General features: G+C 50.8%; 1 long non-coding RNA gene across 1 annotated transcript in view; it reads left to right on the forward strand.

Moving 5' to 3' along the window:
- The first annotated feature begins 1,306 nt into the window (after positions 1-1,306).
- The window catches only part of LOC132331455 (uncharacterized), a 45,051-nt gene continuing 23,991 nt past the window's right edge, over positions 1,307-22,366 (forward strand). The window contains exon 1 of the long non-coding RNA XR_009487592.1: positions 1,307-1,548. This is a non-coding gene — a long non-coding RNA (uncharacterized LOC132331455). The remainder of the gene's footprint in view (positions 1,549-22,366) is intronic.

The following is a 22,366-nucleotide window of genomic DNA, read 5'->3' on the forward strand; positions in this document are numbered from 1 at the left end:
CTGGCTGAAGCCTGTGCTCCCTCCCTTGCTGGGAAAAGCACAATCCCAGCTCCACAGCCTTCCACGTGCCTCTCCAGCAGGAATTGCTAAGCGAGGAAAAGCTGCTTGTAGGCAGCAGGGTTGCAGGATCAGGTCTCTGGTGGCCAATTGCATTGCAAACAAAGGCTTTATTTTTGCTTTATCTCTCCTTAAACCCGTGAGCACCTGTAAGAGGCAGTGCCAACAAAAACCTGCTGCCTGAGCTCAGCCCAGGGAGGGGGGAAAGGCTCCACCAGGTAAGCAGCTTCATTATCAAATACCTGAAGAGCTTTTTGAGCTGTTTAAAGCAAGCTCTGGTCCCGGTCTTTGGTGAAACAATCACCGTGAAGAACTCGCCGGTGTGGCTGCTTGGAATTGTTCTGCTCAGTGGAGTGATCTGATTTGATGAAAAGCTGGGAGTTCTCTGTCTTTATTTCTCTGCTCTGTCTCCTTTCTCATCCCCAGGAGGTGTGGATTTCCCCCCTGCCCTGCAGAGCTGTAATTCCCCACGGGGATTATCCTGTCGGTGTGTTCACAGCTGTGTGTTTGCTCAGAGCAGGCGCCTCCTGCTCTCCTCAATTGTGGAGCTTCGCTGGAGTGGAACAACCAATAACCAAAATATGCAGTTCTGCCTCCTTCATTTGCCTTCTGAGGTGACAGCGAGCAAACTGAGTCCCTTTTCCTGCAAACTAGGATGTTTAGAGGGGCAAAACTTGAATTCATCTGGCATAAATGCAGATAGATAACCCTTGAGTAGAACAGGGCAAGGCTTTGCTTGCAGGGCCCTGTGGCTTCTGGCCAGGGGAAGGGAAGGGCAGTGCCCAGGCTCTGTGCTGGGCTGGCTTTGTCCTTCTCTCCTGGAGAACCACTTGCCACCTTCTGCTTTGCTTGCTGAGTGGGAAGATGGGGTTGTTGGCACTCCTGCTGCTCCCAGGATTGCAGGGATGAGCTCCCTGGGGAGACTGAAGCTTGGGAAGAGCTGTGAGTGCACTCCAAGTCTTCCTTTTCTTAAGCTTCGAGGCATGAGAGGCATCTCTGTGTGAGCTCCCCCTCCTCCCATCCCCGAGCCCTGGGCTGGCCTTGCCTGGCTGATCACACTCATGGAATCTCCTGAGCTGGATCAGACCCACAGGGATCATCCAGTCCAACCTGGCCCTGCACAGACTCCCCAACAACCCCACCCCGTACATCCCTGAGAGCGTTGTCCAAACTCTCCTGGAGCTCTGGCAGCCTTGGGGCTGTGCCCATTCCCTGGGGAGCCTGGGCAGTGCCCAGCACCCTCTGGGGGAAGAACCTTTTCCTGATCTCCAACCTAAAGTGCTCCAGCCATTCCCTGGGTGCCGTCCCTGGTCCTGGAGAGCAGAGATTGGAGCTGCCCCTCTGGATCTCCTCTGCAGGAAGCTGCAGACAGCTGTCCGTGCAGGTGGATGGACAATTCCAGCAGGGATGCAGAGGGGGATGGCCCAGCCCTGCCCAGCAGCTGGAGAGGGGCAGTTTTAGTGCGGTGCTCTCCGAGACAATAACCATCAGGTGAGCCATAAAGAGCAGCAGTTTGGCTGTTGTGCTCGCTGGCTTCGGGAGGAAAACGACCCCCTTGGGGCACAGAGGGGCAGCACTTCCCTCCTTCTCTGCTGCCTGCGATGAGGAGAGGAGGAGGGAAGCTCCTCCCGGGGTGTGGAGGGCACCAGCTGTGTCCAGTGCAGCTCTCCCTGAGGATGTGACCCCCTCCAGGAGGGCACAGAGTGCCTCGGCAGAGATCTGTGTGAGAGGCAAACGCACCAACACGGCAGGGCTCTGCCTCCTTGTGTTGCTGTTGATGCCCTTGGGCTCCGAGGGCTGGCTGGGCTGGAGAGGGGAGAGGTGCAAGCTGTGTTCCAGTGATAGTGTTTTAATTTCTTCCTCTTCCGTGCCTGGTTTACACTTACATAGTTTAATTTTAAAGTCTCCTCGGTTTTTTTGTTTTTTTTTTTCCTCTCCTTATTTTTTTTTTTTTTATTTTGTACAAGGTGAATGTCGAGCAGTAATGTAATGAAAAGTTGACAGGCACAGATCTTTTTTAATAACTCTTATGTTGTGTAGTCTAAATTGGTTTAACCATAGCTGAGCTGAATAATAAGCAGAAGGGAATTCATCTCATGAACCAGGGATATTTTGTAAGTCTCCTTTGGAAAGGGTTCAGAGCTCTGGCTCTCATTCCAGAAGAGTGGGATTGAGGTTTGTTGTGTGCTTTTGGTCACCAGAGAGCTGGGAATGGCAGGGATGGGACCCACCACCCTCAAGTGGAGCTGGATGAGAAAACAAATCCAAATCCATCCCTCTCCAGGCAGAGCACATTCCTGACGTGCTGCACAGTGTGGAGCTGCACCAGCTCCCATCACCAGCCTGCAGTGGGATTTTGGGAAGTGCTGAAGACCCAGCAGCTTCCCAGCCCTTCTCCCAACACACACCACGGGAAGCTGTGCTGTAACCCAGCTCTGGGGATGGCAGAGGGAGAGGAGAGGAGCTGGAATGTGCAGCCAGGTGGGAATGCAGGGCAGAGCTGCTCAGAGGTGTGCCAGTGAGTGGGGCTGGTGGGGCTGGGCAGCCCTGGAGGTTGTGGGGTGCAGCAGATCCCAAATGGAGAAGAGGAACTGTAGAGTGCTTGGCTGTGAGAAGGCTGCCTCTGGTGTGCCTGGCTATGGGGAAGAGGCTTCCAGAGCACTGGGAGGCTGGAGGTGGAGGTGGAGGGAAAACACCTGCCAGGCCTTGGGTGAAAGCTGGGAAATGGTTTCTGCAGTCAGTGCAGGGCACACAAATCCCCCGTTACCCCAAACAGAGTAAAAAGCCAATTTTACAGGAGCTCTTCCCATCTTTCATTTCCAGGTGTCCCCTCTTTTCTTTTTCCATGTCCTCACTGCTCATACCATTCATCTTCCCTTCAGTCTTGTTTTTTCAGGGATGACTTTGTTGTTTTTCTCACTTTTGGCTCTCTCTTCCCAATGTTTTGCATGCATTGACTCCATTCCCTCTCTGTCATTGTGACAGCAACAACACAGTGCAGCATCCCTCCTGATGTCCCACTGCAAGCAAAACAGGCATGAAAGAACTTCTTCTGGGGACCAGGAAGGGTGTGTGGGGCCTGTCACCTACCTGAAGCACTCAGCCTCTGCTCCAAGGGTGCCCACATGGAGGAGATCCCTGTGGTGTGCTCTCTGCCTCTGATTTCCCAGTGACTTTCAGGCTGGGATACAGAAAGGTTCCAGTGAAATGCAAAAAAAAGGAGCTCCTGTGATGGAAAGTGTGATAAATTTGACCTGTTGAGGACAGGGACTTAAAATCACAGAACCACAGGATTGTTAAGGTTGGGAAGTACCTCCAGGATAATCGAGTCCAACCTGTGCACCATCCCCACCTTGTCACCAGCCCAGACCACTGAGTGCCACATCCAGGTGTTCCTTGGACTCCTGCAGGGATGGGGACTCCAAACCTCCCTGGGCAGCCCCTGCCAAGGCCTGACCACCCTTTCCATGGAGAAATTCCTCCTGGTGTCCAACCTGAGCCTCTCCTGGCACAACTTGATGCTGTTTCCTCTTGTCCTGTCCCTGTTCCCTGGGAGCAGAGCCTGACCACCCTCGGCTGTCTCCTCCTGTCAGGAGTTGTGCAGAGCCACAAGGTCCCCCCTGAGCCTCCTTTTCTCCAGGCTGAGCCCCTTTCCAGCTCCCTCAGCCCCTCCTGGTGCTTCAGCCCCTTCCCCAGCTCCTTTTCCATCCCTGGATACACTCCAGCTCCTCAAGGTCCTGGTCATGAGATGCCCAAAACTGGACACAGCACTCAAGGTGTGGCCTCACCTGCCTGGATTTAAGCAGCTGGGGACAGATCCTTACTTTATCTGCTCTCTGCAGGTGTTTTCTTGCACACCCTCCGATAATGTGGCCCCACATTATTTATTCTGCACCTTGCTCAGTGCTTGCAATGAGAGAGGCTTAGAAACCTTCCTGGCACCAACTGCTGCTGTAAAATAAGGCTTGAATTAAAGTGATATTTTTTTTTCCATGTGAAATTGTATTGATGTCCAAAATCTCTTTAATCCTGGCAGCACAGGCCTCTTACCATGACCGTTCCTCATGGCACCCTGGCTGTGGGGGTGATTTTCCTTTGAATTGGAATGAAATTCACACTAAGGAGTTTGAAACAAAGAGGGCTGATCTAAAAATGAGACCTTTCACTTGACCCTGAGCAGTTCCCTCATTCAGAAAACAACTCCAGCTCTGTGCCTTTCTCATTCCATTTGGATAAAAAATATGAAATGCAGAGTTTGTTTCATCCTTCAGCAGCTCCATCCTCGGATTTGGGATGGATTTGGGGATGGATGATCCCTGCGCTGTGCAGGAGCAGGGTTTGGATGGTGCAGAGCAGAGAGCAGAGGTGCCAGGGCTGCTGGAGCAGCCTCCTGGAGTTAAGGGAAGATGGGAATCTCTGTCCATGCATCCTCTGTGATGCAGGGCAAGGAGCTGAAGGATCCTCACCTTGGGAATGCAGATCCAGGGCTGATGTGGGGAGCTGCAGATAACTTGTCAGGAGTTTACAGGAGGTTTGGCTCGTTGCAGGCAGGGCTGAAGGATGATAAATGCTCTGGAGTTCATCAGCCTGGTGACACCTGGAATAGCAAACAACTGCTTGGTATATTCAGGAGCTTGAGCTTTAATCTCTGACTCCTCAGCTTCTCATTTTTATATGTGACATTGCTGGGAAATGAATTTATATATAAAATCATTTCTATCTGGAATCATTTATACATGATGTGCTGGGAAATGAAAAATTTTCAACTACATTGTTCAGAAAAGTTGAGCCACATTGGAGAGGAAATGAGCAGTTCTCTGTTGAGACAGGGTTTGGATGTTGTGCAGTAAATAATAATTAGGGTGATAAAAGTCTGCAGTGAACAATTATCCATTCCACAAACAAGGCAGGTGTTTGAGGGGGAAAAAATAGGAGGCAATTGGGTAATGAGGCTGTAGCACAATGTGTGAGCACAATGCAATTTGCACAGACAATTTAAATCTGGCATGGGCTGCTCTCGGAGCACCTGACATGGAAACATGGATATGTCCTGGACATGATTTTTGATGTAACACCACATTAACAATTATGGATCTTCCTGTGCAGAATGACTCAGTGCTCCTGGCTGAGCTCAGGCCCTGGAACAACCTGAGCTGTGGAAGAAACAAAACAGAGGAGGTGGATATTTGGTGTTTGGCTCCAGTTTGGCCACCGTGGCTGCCCTGAGCGAGGGGAGACGTGGCTGCTGCACATTTGTTATTCCACCCTTTCCCTTCAGTCCAGCTCACTGAAAATCCAGCTCTGCAAGAGAGGCTGCTTTGCAAACAGCTCACTGCTGCTGCTCAGCCAGGTTAAGGAGCATCCTGCCAGCCCTCCCAGCAGTGGTGGGGATTTGCTGGGATGCTGAGGCTGATTCCCAGCCCTGCCGTGGGGTGCAGGGAAGGCAGCAGGAGCCACACCCCCGCTCACAGTGTGCTGTGCTGGGTGTGTGGGCAGCCTGTCCCCCCTTCCCATGGTTTCTGTGTCCCTGCAGCAGGGATTGTGCTGCTCCAGCCCAGCTCCCTCGCCAGGTGAAAATGTTTCATCTCAGACAAACACTTGTCTCATTATCGGCCCGCGCTGGCTCTGCACTATCTGCTCACTGCCTGGCTTGGAGACACCTGTTCTGTGTCCAAGCATTTGAGAGAAAAAACTCTCCAAAGCTGTCAACAGACATGAAAAGGCTCCCTGTTTCCATGGGAACGTGCTCTGCTGAGCCCCGAGGATAATGAACTGCTCCCCGCCTGTGGAAGCACTGGCCGCTGCTCTGCTGGAGAGCTGGGGGAGCTGTTCCCAGGGCTGCTGGGAGCAGCAGTATATCACCTGCAATCCCTCAGGTGCTGTCCTCTGGGAGCCATTCCCAAAGGGGACACCGTGCCTTGGCAGTGCCCCTGGAGGGGATGGATGTGGGACCTGGGCTGGAGGAGCTGGGAGCAAACCCCGGCTGCTCCCGAGCTCATTCCCTCTGGAGCTCAGCTCCTGCAGCCTTCAGTAGTGCTCTGTGTCAGGGGTGGAAGGGTGTGGGATAAAACTCTGTCATGGGGCTGCAAAAATCAGCCTGGGTGGAGATGTTTAATCCTAGGATCTACGTCTCTTTTCAGTGGGAAAGTGTTGGAAGAGTTCTTGTGCTGTGACTTCAGGGATGCATCAGAGAGTCCCAGCATGGTTTGGCTTGGAAGGGACCTTAAAGCTCATCCAGTGCCACCCCCTGCCATGGGCAGGGACACCTTCCATAGCCCAGGCTGCTCCAAGCCCTGTCCAGCCTGGCTTTGGACACTTCCAGGGATCCAGGGGCAGCCACAGTTTCTCTGGGCACCCTGTGCCAGGGCCTCCCCATCCTCACAGGGAGGAATTCCTTCCCAATATCCCATTTATCCCTGCTATCTGTCAGTTTGATCATGTCTGCTCTGAGCCTGCTGTGCCCACCTTTTCCTTCTTACAGTCATGGAATCACTAAGGTTGGAAAAGCCCTCTCTGATCAACAAGTCCAACATCAACCCAGCACCACCCCCACATTCACCACTAACCCATGTGGTGCCACATCTCCACGATTTTTGGAACTTTTCCAGGGATGGTGGCTCCCCCACTGCCCTGGGCAGCTGTGCCAGTGCTTTACAAGCCTTTCCATGTAAAAAAATTTCCTAATATCTAATCAAAATCTCCTGTGGCACAACTGATGGAGGTCCAGAGATTTGGAAACTTGAACTGGGATAACTGGGAGAAAGAAAGGATCAACAGGTGCCTGGATAAGTGGGACAGGATGTCCTTCATAAAGGGCAGGCATCAGGCTCTACAGATGTCTTCAGGAATCTTTGAAGGCATCACAGGGCGTGTAGACAAGGTAAATCCTGTGGACAAAAATCCACTTAGATTTCTGGAAGGCTTTTGATCCCTTTCCTCAGAGGAGCAGCTTAAGGTCACTAAGCCCCTGTGGGCTAAGAGGAAAGGTCATCCCATGAGTAAATGCTAGAAAGGCAGGAAGATTCCCTCACCCAGGGAAGGAGAGAGGGAGGCCAGCAGTGGTGCCCTGCAGGGATCTGTGTGCCTGCAGCTTGTTCCCTGTGCTCATCAAAGGTCTGGAAGGTCAGTCAGGATGGAATGGAAATGTAGAGGGTGCTGAGAAGGGGTGGTCAGGAAGGGAAGCAGCTCGTGGGACGGAGTGCCCAGGAATGAACTGGGGAATGCAATGCAGAGAAAGGCAGGGATGCATGTGGGGACAGGCACTTGTCACTGCCCATGCAAATGGGGAGTTCTGAGCTGGGACAGCCTGAATTATGCTATGGAAATGGCATGGCACAGCTCTGCAGCTCTCCCAAAGCAAGAGGATCAGGGGAAAGGATCAGGGAATGGAACACAGCCCACAGCCAGGGCTCTGTGACTTGTCTGCTCAGTGCAGTTCCACACAGCCACCTCATCAAGGACTTCCAGGAGCTGGGAAAGGCACAGGGAGGAGCAGGAAGCAGCAGCAACATGGGGAGAACTTGAGTGTGAGGAATCATGGAATGGTTTGGGTTGGGAGGGACCTTAAATCTCATCCTTTTGTGGGCAGGCATGCCTTCCACTAGACCAGGTTGCTCCAAGCCTCATCCCACAAGAATTAGGGGCTTAACAACAGCAGTAGCAGAGGGAATATTCAAATGAAGATGATAGTTCATAATTAGACTCTTAATTGCACACTGCTCCTTGCAGGGTCCCTCAGACTGGGTGTCTACAGTGACAGACCTCCCACGGGATGTGCTCTAGCCATTCTTCTGGAAATGGAGGGGAAAATGAGATGTTTACTCACCCTGGGAGGTTTCTGTTTCCTACTGTGGTGTCTGATTGTTAACAGAGAAACTGCACACGGCACTTTGTGCTGCTCATTGGGGTTTTGGGCTTTTAATCTCTGCATTCATGGCTCTTTAAAAGTGAAAGAAAACAGGTTCCCCTCTCCATGAGGCTTCTGGTTTTCCTGAGGGGGATTAGACAAGGTGCAAAGGCATCAGGGAAGTGTCAAGCAGGGAAAGAAGGAAAACCCCTCTTGGGAGCACTTGTCACTTCCCTCTGTTATTTCAGGTGTCTCGGGCTCCTGCCATGGCATTTCAGAGTGGTCTGCTCTGTTTATTTGGTGTTCCAGGCCAGAGGGAGAGGTCAGCTGAGGAGGTGACGGCTTGCACTGGATGGCCATGATCCCACAGGGATGATCCCACCTGCTTCTGGGCTCCCAAGGCCCATTCCCAGCCCAGAAGAGATTTCTCAGGGATGTATGTCACCCAAAACAAAGCCAGCAGGAGCCAGCAGCCAGCTTAGTGCTCGAGCCTGTAGCTGGAGTGCTGCAGGGATGATTCTCCAGCTTCTCCAGGTTTTCATTAGGAGTCTTTCAGCTCTAATGCCCGGGAGCCACTGCTGAGCACTGCCACTCTCTTATGTTACACGCTGTAGGAGAGTGAAAGCAAATAAGTCTAAAACTGTGGAATAAGTCATCCTAATGTCAGGGATATGAGGTGTAAGTGCCCTGCTGATGGCAGAGATGTGATTAGCCCCGGGTCAGGAAGGTGTAGGATCACACAGCCAGCACTGCTGTGTGCTTAATTTTGGCGAGGTGCTTCAGCACTGCATCATTTATCCCTGTTCCAACCTCTGCAGCTGCCTGCAAGTGCTGCTGCCTCATCCTGGGCAGCCCTGAGGGCTGGCTGGGACACTGGGAATCTGTGCTTCCCAGAGCAGGACTCTGCTGGGGAAATTTGTTATCTTACCCTGCTCTTTCTCTTTCAAAAAGGAAAAAAAAAAAGAAAAAAAAAAAAAAAAAAGGAAAAAAGAGCCATGGCACAACAGACCAGAAAATTTAAATACAATAATGAGAAAACAGGTAATAAAAGTTAGTTTGGCAAGAGGCTGCCAGGGCTGGCGGGGCGTTCATTATGTGCTGGATCAGGAAGTCTATGAAATGTCAGTGTGAAGGGAATTCATTTCCCAGTAACAAGCATGACAGAGCAGTGAATCGAGCAGGAGGCTGTCTGCAGGCACCAGGGTGCTGAAGCCTCATCAGAATTTCACTTCCAGGGACTTTACTTGAAGAGCATGTTCATCTGAGCTCTGAAAAGTCCAGTTTGGTTTTTTTTTTTTGCCCATACCAAAGATTGGTCCCTGCTCCCTGCATGGATGTGCTGCCAGGAGGAACACTCCTCCTGGGAACACCCCATCTTCCCTGCTTGGCCACAGGGGATCATTGCCACTGTGATATTTGCTGAAAAATCCCTTCACCAGGATTTCTTCTCCTGGGAAGTTGAGAAGCCCCAGAGAAAAATGTAAATAATAATTATCTGATTGCTTCTCCTGTGTTTGGCTGCTTTGGAATGTGGTCTGGAGATTGTTTACCAACAGGTGCATGTTTGATGGTTTCATGTGAATTTTTTTACTTAATGACAAATCGCCATCAGCTGTGTCAGACTCTGAGGAGTCAGTCACGAGTTTTTATGATTCATTCTTGTTAAAACTTCTGTCTGTATCCTTCTCTTTCTTTAAAGAAAAGCAGGAGGCTTGCACCAAAGCACAGGGTTATAAAGCCCAGACTAAAGCATCCCTTAAGCCCAGGCAGGGTGCAGCAGTTTGTAGTTTTTCTAGCGAGCCTCACAGAGGGATGGTGGAAGGGAATTATCCCTCCAAGCACTGCTGGGCTTGGGAATTACCCAACGTGGAGCTATGTTAGTGCTGGGAACCCTTCAGTTCACCTGGAATTCCTGCTGAGCCCTCCCCTAGAATAGTCACTCCCTTTTCCTTGGACCTGCCCTCTTCCATCCCATACTGTCATCAAGTGCCAGCCAACCTTGCTGTGTCAGAGATTTCCAGCAGGGTCCCTCCAGAGTTGTGCTTTTCCTGTAGTTTTCTCCATTAAATCCATCCTGGGTCCCCATGATCCTGGTTGGACCTTTTTCCTCCCCTCCCAATGTCTTGGAAGAGTAAAACCTTCATGCTGGGGATGAGCCAAAACCTGGATGGATGAAACTCAATGTTCCCAATCCAGCCAAGGGACTGCTGGGTCTGACATGGCTCACACAAGGAATTTATAGCTCTGGGACAAATGCTCTGGAAGTGAGACTCATATTAGGCTGAGAAAAAAGGAAGAGGAACATAAAGATGGAAGTCCTCCAAAAGAGAGACATTTAGTGCTGGGACTTTGCAAGTCAGACTCAGTATATTATATTTTTATTGCTAAAAGAGTCTGCTTGGTAATTTGTGCTGCCCAATTATTGTGAGAGAATTAATTGCACGGTGGCTCTCCCTGAGCACTGGGGACCTGCAGGAGGCAGCCAGGGATGCAGCAGCCCAACATCCAGAGCCTGTGAATCTGGGGCTGGGTGGGGCTTCTTGGCCGTGGGGCTCTTTCCTTGCCATTGAACAGGGAAATGGAAGAGCTGAGAATGAAGGGCTGAAACAAATGGCACTGCTCAAGCCTTGCAATGTGATTTTTAAATGAATATCTGCAGCCCCTCTGGGCTGCCTGCAGAGGCGGGACTGGCTGTCTCATTCCCTGCTCCTGCCAAGGGCTGGAGTGCCTTCCCTGGGCTTTAAGTCCTTTGATCTATCACACAAGGCACATTGATTAAAAAAAAAGAGGGAAAAAATGGGAAAGAGTGCAGCAGGACCCAGGACTGTGGAGGTCAGTGGGTTTGCAGCAGCCTGCAAGTGTTTTGCTGCCAACGTGGCCTTTTTCTATGGCTGGAATGACTCAGGCACACAAGGTCTTTCCAAGGTGCAGAGCTCAGGTGCCAGGAGGCTTCCCTGCTCCCAAACACAGCTGGAAGCAGAGGCAGGAGTGTGTGGAGCTAGATTTCCTACGGATTTTGGAGAAAACAGGCTGCACTCAGCTGTTTGGACAGTGCAGTCACAGGCTGCAGTGAGTTGTCCCTAACAGAATTGCCTCCTAAGGGGCAGCTCTGGAATTCAGTGCTCAGGGAATTTGGTTGAATTTCTCCCAGATGTCCGTGTTTCCAGTGTAGGCAGATGTCCTGGAGTGACTTTATGATCAGATCACCAGCTGTGGGGCTGGAGGTGATGAAGTGCCTTTGAGGATGGGACAGGAATCCTGGAGCTGTGAGCCTGCCTGGGCAGAGCAGCATCTCCTGCTGTGTGGTGTGTGCCTGTGGCAGGGCTGGCTCAGCTCTGCCTGGGTTGATCCAGTTAGGGACATGAGCTGTCTCTCAGCATCTGCTGTGCTTCCAGGTCCTCTGGAGCCACCTTTGGGTCTCCACACCTGTGTCTTCCTGGCCTTTTTTTATCCTGTTGGACAAACTAAATACTATAGTAGGAGTTGTGATATGGATTCAAGCCCACCCTTTCTCCCAAGGGCCTCCCCTGCTTTCTCTCTATTTATCCAGGGCTGCATGGAATCACAGATGGATTTGGGTTGCAGAGAACCTTAAAGCTCATCCAGTCCCACCCCCTGCCATGGGCAGGGACACCTTCCACTATCCCAGGTTGCTCCAAGCCCCATCCAGCCTGGCCTGGAACACTTCCAGGGGTGAGCAGCCACAGCAATTGGCAAGATGGGTTAATGCAGCACCTCTCATTTTCTTCCAAGGCAGAGGATGGAGCGTTTGCCTCCTGGTTTATCTTCCTATATCATCTCATGAACCACTTTCTGGGTGTCTTGCCACCTTTGGGGTGCTTTATTATTATTTTATTTTCCTGAAAAAACCCACATATAAAGCTGGGGGTGCTTTTAACCATCATGGTTTTCATGGCACCGGGACTTACAAAGGTCTGCCCTGGGCAGGGAGGAGCAGAGTCCTGCCCATGAGTGACACGTGTGTCACACACAGGGCACACACCCCTCTGTAAACCTCACCCTGGAGGTGCCTGGCGTGGTTCTTGGGGAGCCAGAGCTGCCTGCTCCATCCCAGCGCAGCTTTCAGATCAATCCTGCCTGTAGCACGACTCACCAGGGAATAATCCCGCCATCAGCCCTGTTCCCACTGGGCTCGGGTTTCTGTTAATTGTTCCAGCAGCCCCGGTGTCTCATCGGGCCGTTCTCCCCAGCCCCGCAGCTGTTCCCAGGCTGGGCTGGACCGAGCCCACCGGGAGCAGGGAGCGGCCGCTCGGAGCCCACCCAGCAGGGATGCAGGAGGAGCTCCTGCCGTGTGGGGTTCGTGGATTTGTGCTCTCTGGCACGGGGCTGAGCCAATCTGGAACAGATCAGGGAGCCCCCGGTGCTTTGTTGTGTTTCTGGCTGAGGCACTGAGTAACTTGGGCTGCCTTTGCTGCTCTCCCGTTCCTGGCCAGGAGCAGAAACCTCCCGGCAAGGCTGCGGAAAAGAGCGCAGAGGCTGCGGGGAGCGTGCTGGGAAGAGGATTCTGCTCCAGAGGATTCTGCTGGAGGAGGATGAAGGCTGTCACTCCCTTTTCCCGCAGGCTCCGGTCCAGGCAGGCGCTGGAATCATCCGCTGGCTTTGCCCGCCCGCCGCCGGGGCCGGGAATGCTGTGCTCCCGCACTTTTGGCAGGAGGAAACAATTCCATGCTGGCAAGCCCGTGCACATGTATGGGATCTTTTCCAGCAAGATTTGTGATGTTTTCGAAGACATAAAGTAATTTGGGTCTAATTAAATGGTTGGGATTGCTGGTGATGGATGGTTTGCAAATTCATCTTGCGAAATGCTGGCGGCTGCCTCGGGGATCGGTGGGAGCTGCTTCCAAGGTCCCCCAACCACGGCCCAAGGACTGGAACCCCCAAAGCCACAGCAGGGATGTTGGAAATAACTTCTTCCATCGAAAAGACCCATTGTGTTGTTCTTGTTTCCTGTTCCTAAGGGCTGCTGCTCCGAAGGTCCTGTTGCCATCCCTGGAATACTGAGCAGGTCTGGGCTATGTTTGAAATGCAGAGATTAAATTCCAGTTGTTGAAAGGGGATCAAGGACCTGGATATTACAATATCTGCAGGGTCTTGCTCACAGTGGGCTGCAAAGGCCTTTGTGCTAAAGAGAAGCCACAATTTTTTCCTCTTCCATTAGAAGAATAGTCAAGGGGAAGTTGGATTCTCCCTCTTTTTGCAGCCTCCTTAAAGTGGGGTGTTTTAGCAATATTCAGACAACTTTGCTTGTGCATTAAATAAAAATATAACCCTGGTGCAGAGCCAATGTAATGGGAAAACAATGTCCTAGACTTGGGTACTTGGACCTTTGGGGCTAACAAGATTTCTGTCAGGCTTTCCAGACTTTTTAGGGCTCACTTAAGGAGCTCACCTGCATTTTTACAGCTGTAACATGAAGGGATTAAGAAGCATCTGGAGCTGTTGTACCTCTGCTCCTGAAAAATGCAAATCCCAAGCTTGGTACTCATAGGATCCTGAAGATCAAAGACACAGCTCTGTGGATGTGGCATGGCCCTGCTGCTTCTGCTGAGAAAGTCAGCCCGTGGGGACAGCTCTGGGAGCTGCTGGCCCAGCTGAGAAGAGCCACAGAAGCTGCTCTCACATTCCCATTCCAGCTTTTCCTGCTGTGCTCTCAGGGCTCTGTGAGCCTGTCTCCTGAGGGAGCACATGGGCATCACCCACTGCCAGCCTGGCTTTCCAGAGGTGAGGACTGCACAATTTTCCAGCTGCAGTCTGTAGAGAAAATAGCTCCTGGAGATACATTGCAAAGCTGATTCTTCGGACCGGGAATGCTTCTCCTTAAGGTACTCAGGGAAAAAGGGATTTGTGTTGGATGTAATGAGTTAATACAAACGGCACAGATTGGATGTTTTGCCTCGGGATCAGGCAGAGTCAGTGGCTTTTGTCACAGAGCAGTGCTACATTGGATCTTCACAAGGAAAGAAATTTTCCTGAGGGAAAGCATTGCCAATGTGCAGGAATTAATTTCTGTTGAGACATGAAGCTGCTGGAGCTGGGCCTGCAGGAGGAAGGCCCAGGAGCTGTGGAGGAAGGACCTGGAGCATCTCTGTGCCCAGGAAAGGCTGAGGGAGCTGGGGCTGCTCAGCCTGGAGAGGAGCCCCAGCTGAGAGGGGCCCTCAGCCCTGGCTGTCCCTGGGTGCAGTGACAGATCCCAGAGAGGGTGTGGGGTCTTCCTCCCTGGGGATATCCCAGAGCTGTCTGGACACAATGTGTGCCATGGGCTCTGGGATGGCCCTGCTGGAGCAGATGGACCCACTGTGGTCCTTTCCAGCCTGACCCATCCTGGGATTCTGTGGGACTCTTCTTGGTGGGAGGTTCTTGTACCATAAGGCAACATTCTGCTGAGCAATTGCTGCCCCCAAACATTTTCACATCTCTGTGAAAAATTCAGAACGTTTGGGATAAAAAATTTCTCCAGTGTGAAAAAAGCTCTTTCACCACAATTCTTACCCCACCACATTATGAAGGATAGGGAATGAGGTTTTCCATACCTTACACTGCTGTTCCAGATTTCCTCGTGGAGCTAAAGCCAGCTTTTCCTAGAGCTAGAGGGGCCCAAACTCTGCAATCACTTTGCACTCAGGAATACGTGTTTGCAAATGGAGCGCTAATCATTCCTGCTTTCCCCGCCCGTCTCCGAGGAATGCCTAATGTAATAAAGCAGACAAAAGTTCCCGTGAATAGGGGAACTTTATCAGGACTGCTCCTGGGGTGCTCATCACAGCCTCATCACGGAGCGACGTGACAGCAATGCTGGCTGGGGATGCTCTGCTGGGAAGGATGGCGCTGGCACCGGGGCTTGTCACATCCTGACAGGATTCAGGCAGATCTGCTGGCAGTGTGGAAATTAACTCACCCCGCCGGAGACCACCGAGGGCTTGGCTTGCACGGGCTGGGTGAGAACGGGGATTAATTTGGGCTATCAGCTATTTATTTGTGTGTTGTGGCTGGGAATGCTCTCCTGCAAGTGCCACAGCACTGGCAGAGGGAAAATCAGCTTGTCCTTAGGGCTGGATGTTCCCCTGGCTCCTGTGCAGGTGGGAATGGGGCTGTCTGGAGTGACAACACCCAAACCAGAGAAGCTGTGGCTGCCCCTGGATCCCTAGAATTGTCCAAGGCTGGGTTGGATTGGGCTTGGACCATCCTGGGATAGGGAAAAGTGTCCCTGCCATGGCATGGATGAAAAGAGGTGGTGTTTAAAGTCCCTTCTGACCCAAACCATCCTGGGGTTCTGTGAAAAGGGGAGATCCCTGCAGGGAGCTGGGTCTCCCTGACTGCCCTGGGGTTCCTGGTGGAAAGGCCAAGGGAAAACACTCAGTGGCATGTTCTGTTTTTCTGATGTGTGTTGTGAGCAGGACTGGGAAAAGATGGATTAGAGGTAGAGGACACTCTCAGAATTCAAAAGTTGCATTAAGGGAAGTGATCCTATTAGTTTGCTTTTCCATATGTTTCCATAGTTCAAAAGTCACAAATATTTCTGCATATCAAACTCCCAGCCATCAGTGGGGTTCATGTTTTGTGGGGAAGAGGCATTTGGGAAGCAGGAGTAGGTTTGGGTTGTTTTCAGAGGTCTTTTGGAGAGAATTAAGGATAAACATCCTGGTTTATCCCAGCTGAGATCCTGACCTCGCGTGGCAGCAAGGAGGACTCTGTTTCTTACACAAGCAGGAAACTAAAGGTCTGATGCATGTGCATCTCCTCCGCGTGGTGGTTCCTCCATTGGAGTTATTCCCATGTGGAATAGCTCAGCCCACTCTTTCCAGTGGGCAGGAGCAGCATTTTCCTTAGCATTTTCCCCAGCCTCTGCATTTGGGAGCCTAATTTTCTCCTCTTTGTTCCATTGCACGTTCCTTGCTGCTCCTGGAAGAGGAGGAGGGAGAGCCTGCTGCTGGGAAATGTCCTGCTCCATCTCCTGCTGCTAGGGCAGGCCTTTGCCAGGAAGGGGGATGTGTGTCCTCTGCTCCCTCCCTTCCCTGCTCGTGGGAAGCTCCTGGATGAGCAGCCCAGCAGCAGCTCCTGTGCATGCCCTGTTCTCAGAACATAATGGGTTCTGCCTGACATCCATTCTCCCTCTTCCTAATGAAGTGGTACCACCTTGGTGGCAGAGCCAGCCTGGAAATAGAATTAAAGTTTGGACTGGAATAATAAAGCATTTTGCACTTGGAGGCACGGGAAGGCAGGCCCTGGGGAGTGATCCTCCCCGAGACACAGGAATTATTGCAATTACCCAGCAATTGGAGGGACAGCAGAATGGAGCTGCAGGCTTTCCAGGCACACTTTCCCAGCATTAATATTTTTTAATTAAGGCTATTGGCAGTGAGGTATGATTTTGGCAGAGCAGGTGGCACAACCTGAGGGGTGGGCTCTGCTTGTACCCATGGTGGGGACAAGATGCAGAGGTGCTTCTGCAAGTGTGCCTTGGGTCTGTGCAACCCCTTCCCTCCTGCTGAGGGGTCACTGCAGGGACAATGCCATTCTCCTTCAGCTCAGGGACTATTTTATGAATTCCATGAAAATTCCAAGCAGAATGAAGTCTCCTGCTTGCTCCTTGGCTTCTGCTGTTACAGATGGGGATCCAGGAGGTGAGGTGAGGCTGCCAGGGGATCAAAGGCATTTCATTTTTTGAAAGCATCACATTGATTTTCAAATCAATCTGGTTTACGTACTTCTGGAGGCTCTTCCACCTCCACCCCACCTTGGCCATCTCGTAACACTTTTATGAGTTTAAGAATCTCTAATAATCAGTTAGAGTCTCTAATTATCAGGCACTAAGTGGTTTCCCCAAGGTCACATGGACAGACAGCATCAGATCAAGGAGCCAAGGCCAGGGCAAATAGACCTGTGGATCATCCTAAATCCTTAGGCCAAAAAGTTCAGCTGTAAGGGATTTTTTTTGGGTGTTGTTGTGGGTTTTTGGGATATATTCAACAACCACAAAGGGACAACAGCCCTGCTTGTCCTCTGAGGTTTTCACCTTAAAATTGTTATAGTTGGGTTGTTCTGCCAAAAAAACTGAGACCCTGAGGTTGCCAGGAGGTTGTTGGCTGGTACAGGACATTTCTTCACCTTCTGTGGGAAGGACTAAAGGTGATGTGGGGCTTGGCTTTGAGGGCAGGAAGGCAGCAGCAGCCAAAAAACCAAGTTTATACTGCATATTCTATTAATCAGTAGTGTTTAGTTTTTGAAGGGTCTGCTGCTCCATGTCTGCACAGTGAGGAGGGAAGGGTTACGGGGTGCTTCCAAAATATCCCATTTAGGGTTTGCAGCTGGAGCCAGTGGTCATAAGGTCAAGGTTAAGCTTTGGGACAGTGGCTAAGTGACCTCAGGTTTCTGGAGTGGGACTAATAATGTGCGTCCTCACACATTGCCTCTTGTCTGGAATTGTTATCCAAAGGTTTCCTTTGCTCTCCACTGCCAGAGGGGGGCTGTTGGATGGGCAGGGAAAGGAGGTGCTCTGCCACACCTGGAGCAGGCTGCAGGCAAATCTGGAGAACTCCCCTCCTCAACACTCCCATTCAGCACTTTAAATACCTGGATGCAGCTCTCAGCATCCTGGAAGTGTCCAAGGCCAGGTTGGATGGGGCTTGGAGCAGCCTGGGGTAGTGGAAATTGTTCCTGCCCATGGCAGGGGGTGGGACTGGATGGGATTTAAGGTCCCTTCCCACCCAAACATTTCCATGGTTCTATTAACATGAACCTGCTCACCTGGACCTTTCCAACCTCACTGCAGTTAAGGCAGCATTTTCTGGAGCTTGAATAAAAGTCAGCTCCACATAATGATGCTGTATTTCAACATTACCACCTTTTCTTCCATTTTGGAAATGCTTCATCTCCATCTCTGTCAAAGCTGACAGGAAAAGTTTGGTCTGGGTTTTCCAGCTCCTGAGCCCTGTGAGGAGATGGTGTAAACTGGACCACACAGAGATGGTGGAAACCCAGCAACTTGCAAGTGACCCACAGCTGGTGTGTCCCAGGCAGTGAATGCTCATATCATAAAGGAATAATGTCCATCGTTATTCCATAGGCAGGAGGCAGCTCAACCCATCCCTACTCCCTCAATTTCAGCCCAGATGCAATTTATCAACGACCAGTGGTTGTTTATTAGGTTAATTCACAAGCTGTTTGTCAGGCACACTCTCCCAGGGGTTTATTAACAGTATAAATCCCCTAAGATCTTTCATTTCCCCATGCCTGTGACTGCAGGTGCTAATTCAGTAATTTAGACCTCACATATGACCTGTCCTAAGCCTTTTACTTTAAAAGTCAAACCTGACAGGAGATCTTTCTTTTTAAGTGAAGACAGGGCATGGAAAAACCTGGTCTAGTGGAAGGGGCAGGGGATGGAATGGGATGAACTTTTAGGTCCCTCCCAACCCATTCCATGATAACAAAGCCAACCTGCAGGACCTGGGGAGAGGGGAGAAGAGGGTGGCTCCTGTCCCTGTGCCTCTGGAGCCCAGGGCTGAGCTGCAGTGAGCAGCTCCCCAGAAGTAATTTCCAGGTGAAATTGCTGTAAAGAAAAAATTGACTTTTGACATAGGCTGATAAGCACTGATGTTTGTTTCCAAGGGCTTGTATTTTATGCAATTTAATGCCTAACAATGACTGACAACAGTGGTGATGGTGAAAAACATGAAAAAGGAGGGAACTGCAGTCATTTCCAGCTGCAAGCTTCTCTCCTGGTAGGCTTTTTCCTGTGATTTCAGCATTTAGCCTGGTTGTCCTTATGCCATTGGTTTTGCAAGCTGAGGCTTGCATCCCCAGACGCTGAATTTCCAGCTGAAAGTCCCCATGAAGGATGCAGTCAGTGTTGCCTCATCTTTGAAGGGGGAAACATCTTGTCCTTCTCAGATTATCTTCATGAATGGGCAAAATGCAGTGAGATTCTGTCCTTCTAAGAGACACCTCTGAACAGGAGCTCCTGCTGCAAGTCCTGTTTTGAAGGGAAGCAGAGCTCAGTTAAGCTCAGTGTTTTCCCTCATCAATCATTCCCATTCAGGTCGATATGTCTGTACCAACATAACAAGGAGCTGGAGTCTGGAGGCCAGAGAGGAATGAGCAGCAGGAGCCTCTGATTCTTCTTTACTGGTGGTTAATGTGGTGTGCTCTAAAATAAATTCCTTCAGGACACTCAGAGCCTCTTTCAGTGCCCTGAGCCTGGCAGAGCTTCTGCCCATTCCCTGCTCTGTGTCACCCATGGTGTGAGCCTTGCTCGCTCTTCCCATCTGTCCTGGGAATGGTGAGGTGGAATAGCATCCCATTGCCAAGGAGAGCTCAGTGGGGACAGAGAATAGGAGTGTGAGTGTGGTTTGAGAGGACAGGGGGCTGGAATGTCCTTGAAGGTCAGGAGCCCATTCCCTGCTCTGTGTCACCCATGGTGTGAGCCTTGCTTGCTCTTCCCATCTGTCCTGGGAATGGTGAGGTGGAATAGCATCCCATTGCCAAGGAGAGCTCAGTGGGGACAGAGAGCAGGAGTGTGAGTGTGGTTTGAGAGGACAGGGGGCTGGAATGTCCTTGAAGGTCAGAAGCCTTTCAGATACGGCTTCCTCCAAACCTGGAGCTTGTCAGTGTTGGAAATGTGCTGTCCCAGGTGGCTGTTGATCCATCAAAGGAGTAGAGGGCACAGCCTGGACGTGGAGCCCAGGGCTTGGTACAAACAAAACCCTCTGGCATTTCTCCTCACTCTGAGAAAGACACGGAGGGACTGGAGTGTGTCCAGGGAAGGGAATGGGGCTGGGAAAGGACCTGGAGCACCAGGAGGGGCTGAGGGAGCTGGGAAAGGGGCTCAGCCTGGAGAAAAGGAGGCTCAGGGGGGACCTTGTGGCTCTGCACAACTCCCTGACAGGAGGGGGCAGCTGATGGTGGTCAGGCTCTGCTCCCAGGGAACAGGGATGGGAGGAGAGGAAACAGCATTAAGTTGTGCCAGGGAAGGGTCAGGTTGGATTTTGGGAAGATTTCTTCTCCAGAAGGGCTGTCCAGCTCTGTCATAGCTGCCCAGAGCAGTGGTGGGCTCCCCATTCCTGGAGGGCTTTAAAAGCCATGTGGATGTGGCACTTGGGCACATGGGTCAGTGCTGGCCTTGGCAGTGCTGGGGAGCAGTTGGACTCAGGGATCTTGGAGGGCTTTTCCAATCTAAATGATTCTGAAGAAGTTTCCTTAGAGGTAGAACTTCACATTAAAGTTTGGACTGGAAGATCTTGGAGGTCTTTTCCAACCTTGCTGGTTCCATGCCTCTATGAAAGTGTCTGGGGGAACGTGGCAGTTGGTGACTCCAGCTCTTTGTGTCAGTGCCGTTCATGGCAGGAGTTGGCCCAGTTGCCCAGTTTTTATGGACTGTTGATCCAAGGATCCTGAGTCAAACTCTTTTCTGGTGTCATAGCTGATGAATTCCTGTCTGGATCCAGATCTAATCCTGGAACCACCGGGAGCTTGGTGGTGGTTGGAAAGTGCTGAAGTGCTGTCAAGTGAGGTGGGCTCAGCAGAACGAGTCTGTTGACAGCCTGGTGCATGAATACTTCATGCTTCATCCCTCATATAGAGCCCTCTTTGTTTATTCCCATCTTTATTCATCATCATCATCGTTATTTATTAATTAAGTTGCTTTGCCAAGCCAACAGCATGAGCTCATGTCTGGACTCGGGTGCATCCATAATTAATTGCAAGTGTTGTGTTATGTTGTGAGCAAAGGAGTGGAGAGACTCAATGAAGAGTCTCTGGAAATTCAGAGATTATATCCACCATCCAAGTGCTTCCCGAGGAAGAGCAGGAGTCCAACATGTTGTTTAAGGGATTCATGTTTGCACTACACCTTCAGAAATGACTGATCCTCTGTCCCCCTGTCAGGAATCTTCCTGAGCAGCTCCGAGTCTGCTCCAAATCAAATCAAGTTTTTCCTTTTAAGACCAACTTCCTTCCCCTGCTGCGCTGACCTTCCAAAGAGATGCAGAGAGAAGATATCACACGTAAAACAAAGTGAGAGGAGCCCACAAAGAGGGAACTGAATTCCCCCAAAAAGTCACCTTGCCAGTTGGCTTCTATTGTTGTGATAGCGAGGCGATTCCGCTGACGAATCCATTATCGCACAAAAGCGGGAATGGAATGTGCCAGGGCATTGGGAAGTCCTTCTGAAATAACACAGCTCCGAGGAGCACTTGTTAGGGACCAGGGATACAAATGCTTTCTGAGCATCCAGAGAGCACTGTGAAGGGGGCATAAATCAATCCTGCTTAAGCTGCAGGAAAGTCTCCGTATTTGGATGTGCGGCAGCAGAGGAAGCGGGAGCTCCGCTGGGCAAGGGGCACAGAGGCAGCAGCCTCCTGTTCCTGGTGAGAGGATTTTATTCCAGCCAGCACCAGGTGGCCTTCCTGCTGATAAATTTCTACCATTAATTTATAATAATAAATAATAATAATTTTTAAATAATTTCCTCCTGAGATCAGGGAGGAAAAGAGAAGGAGAAAAAACCCTCAGTCTTCCTACCGTTCCTAATTTTAGTGCCCTCCTGTGCCTTAAACCCTGTTCCTGATTTAGACAGAAAGGTGCTTTCTTCCTGCAGGACACAGGCCTTGTAGGAACCCCTGATGGGAATGGCAATTCCTGCTGGGAGTGGTCATTTGGGGGCTTGTCTTGCCTCTTGCATTAAGGCAGCACAAATGGTGCTGGGGCACCTTCTTCCACCTGCACAGGACAGGAGGGAACAGCCTCAAGGGGAGGGTCAGGTTGGACTTCAGGAGGAATTTCTTCATGAAAAGGGTGGTCAGGCACTGGGAGGTGGTGAAGTCCCCATCCCTGGAGAAGTTCAAGGAAAACTGGACATGGCACTCAATGCTCTGGGCTGGTGACAAGGTCAGGGTCAGTCACAGGTTGGACTTGATCACCTTGGCCATCTTTTCCAGCCTCAGTGATTCTGGGACTCTGGGATTTTCATCATGGACATGGGAAGTTTTTTAACAGCTGGGAGAGTAGATGGACACAGGTAGAGTTTGAGTCTGAGCAAGCCAACGTGTCCTGACTCAGTTTTGGGGTTCACCTTCCTTTTTACCCTCTCCCACAATAATGGTTTATATGCTGATCCTTTTTCCACCCTTTCCAAGCTTTCTTCCATGCTTATACTTCCCAGTGCCAGTACACAGACCATTCAGGACAGTGTCTTGAAATAAACCCTTTGCTTGAAAGAATTTAAAAATAGGTAGAGTTGAATGAAAGGTTTTGCTCAAAGACTAAGAGTAAAACATGAATTTCAGCAGTTTTATCCCTCTTGCTTTTCTTCTTCCTAAGAGACTCTTTTCAAAAGCCAACATGAAAAAAATCTAAATACATGAGGTTAATCACATGTTGTAAATGCACACTAAATAAATGTCTAATTTGAGCTGTGTCTGTGCTGTCAGGGGACTGCACAGGCCA

The sequence above is a fragment of the Haemorhous mexicanus genome, chromosome 10, assembly GCF_027477595.1.
Source record: "Haemorhous mexicanus isolate bHaeMex1 chromosome 10, bHaeMex1.pri, whole genome shotgun sequence".
NCBI lineage: Eukaryota > Metazoa > Chordata > Aves > Passeriformes > Fringillidae > Haemorhous > Haemorhous mexicanus.